This window comes from Podarcis gaigeae (assembly GCF_964106915.1).
Source record: "Podarcis gaigeae genome assembly, chromosome: 14".
Taxonomy (NCBI): Eukaryota; Metazoa; Chordata; class Lepidosauria; order Squamata; family Lacertidae; genus Podarcis; species Podarcis gaigeae.
The window spans coordinates 28,256,154-28,258,435 of NC_139690.1; positions in this window are offsets into that span (position 1 = coordinate 28,256,154).

Here is a 2,282-nt window from a genome sequence, read left to right on the forward strand (position 1 = left end):
TTGCCCTGACACTCATATGATCAGCTTCCAGCCACCAGGCAGTGGTTTATTCTCCTAAGCTTTTAAGTGGAGCAGTCCATTTGGGGGGAGGGGGGAGCCTTTTTTGACGTTGCAATGGTTAAAGGGGTCAGAAAGCCTTTGCCAATCAAACACAAATCTCCCCAGAGAACTACCAGGAGATCCTCTCCCTTCTGACTGCCTATGTCCTGAAGACATGCAGGCAGAAGCCCTAGCATAAGTTCCTCTCCAACCACCCTTTGCAGAGAGATGCCCAGGGCAGAATTTGCTGCACTTCCAAAGGCTTCCTTTGCTTTGAAAGCTTATCCTAAAGGCGCCACCTTCTGGCAAAACCAGGCCAGTGAAGCAAAGGAAGAAAAAAAGGGGGTTGTTCTCAAAGCCTGCCCAGTCAAGGAGCCTGAGAAGAACCTGCTTGGTTGGGCCAAAAGGGTCACATCTAGTGCAGCAACCTCTCCCCATAGCGGCCAACCAGATAACCCAAAGAGAAGAAGCCCACAAGCTGGTCCTGAGTGCAAGAGCAGCGCTTTCCCCATTTGCAATTCCCAGCAGCAGGCATTCAGGAGCATACCGTATTTTTCGCTCTATAACACGCACCTGACCATAACACGCACATCGTTTTTAGAGGAGGAAAACAAGGGGAAAAAACATTCTGAATGAAACAGTGGATGTATCATTTTTGTGCTTCATGCTGTGGCCACAGACATGTGATCTGATGGTGAATTTGGGGTGACCCAATGCAAAAATCCTGAGGATCCATGTGGATCCATGTTTTGTAACCACGTTTTTGCACCATTGCAGCCCCAGGCAACAGTGGGTGCGTGATTTTGGGGGGGCAGGCTGTAGCCATGGACATGCTGTGCTCTGATGGTGAATTTGGGCTGACCCAATGCAAAGATCCTGAGGATCCATGTGGATCCATGTTTTGTAACCACGTTTTTGCACCATTGCAGCCCCAGGCAACAGTGGGTGCGTGATTTTGGGGGGGCAGGCTGTAGCCATGGACATGCTATGTGCTCTGATGGTGAATTTGGGCTGACCCAATGCAAAGATCCTTAGGATCCATGTGGATCCATGCTTTTTAACCACATTTTTGCACCATTGCAGCCCCAGGCAACAGTGGGTGTGTGATTTTTGGGGGGCAGGCTGTAGCCATGGACATGCTATGTGATTTGATGGTGAATTTGGGGTGACCCAATGCAAAGATTCTGAGGATCCATGTAGATCCATGCTTTGTAACCACATTTTTGCACCATTGCAGCCCCAGGCAACAGTGGGTGCGTGATTTTTGGGGGGCAGGCTGTAGCCATGGACATGCTATGTGCTCTGATGGTGAATTTGGGCTGACCCAATGCAAAGATCCTGAGGATCCATGTGGATCCATGCTTTTTAACCACATTTTAAGTGGGGAGGGAAGGAAAAACACAGAAGGGACAAGGAGCAGGAGAGGGGTGTGCAGAGAAGCAGCTGGCTAAGAATGCAGGAGAGGGGTATAACAGGAGGAGGGAGGAAAGGAAGGCAAAAGTTTTCCCTCACCTACCCACCCAAGTCAGCCAGCTCGCGCGCTCTCTCTCGCTCTCTCTCTCTCCCTCCTGCACTGAGCACAGAGACACACTCTGCTTTCCCTCTGCCTGGAGGGGAGGGGCTTTCCCTGCTCTTTGTTCCGTTTGAGCAAACACAGCAAGGAAACAGAGCAGGGTGGGCATTAAGACCCTGAGGCAGAATGTCGGAAAGCAGCCGCTTCCTCTTTTCAGATTTCCCTTCTAGGAGACACGCGATTTGATTTTTGCCTGCTTTTTTTTGCCTCCCCTTGCACCAATTGGCTCCAGGGACCACACATTCGCTCAATAACACGCACAGACATTTCCCCTTCCTTTTTAGGAGAAAAAGTCTGTGTGTTATAGAAGGAAAAATACGGTACATCCTGTTCCTGACAGAGGGGAAATAGGCATTGTGGCCAGGAAGGGCAAAATTAAGGGATGGGGGGGCAGCTAATGAATGCTGACTTTTTAGCCCCCAGCCTAGTCTATGTTGCCATAATGATTCAACCTTTCCACAACAATACACCATTAGGGGCCTACAGCCAACAAGGGGCTTGGCTCGTTGATGCAACAGTCTAGAAAATCTCCCCCACAACCACCTGGTGGTCTTTTTAGGCCCAGAAGAGAGATATTTAGATCAGGATGGAGGCTGGTCGCAGGTGCCCAAGAAACGGCCAAGGAAACAAACTTTCCCCACACGCCCCCCGCAGAAAGAGGCAGGCAGAC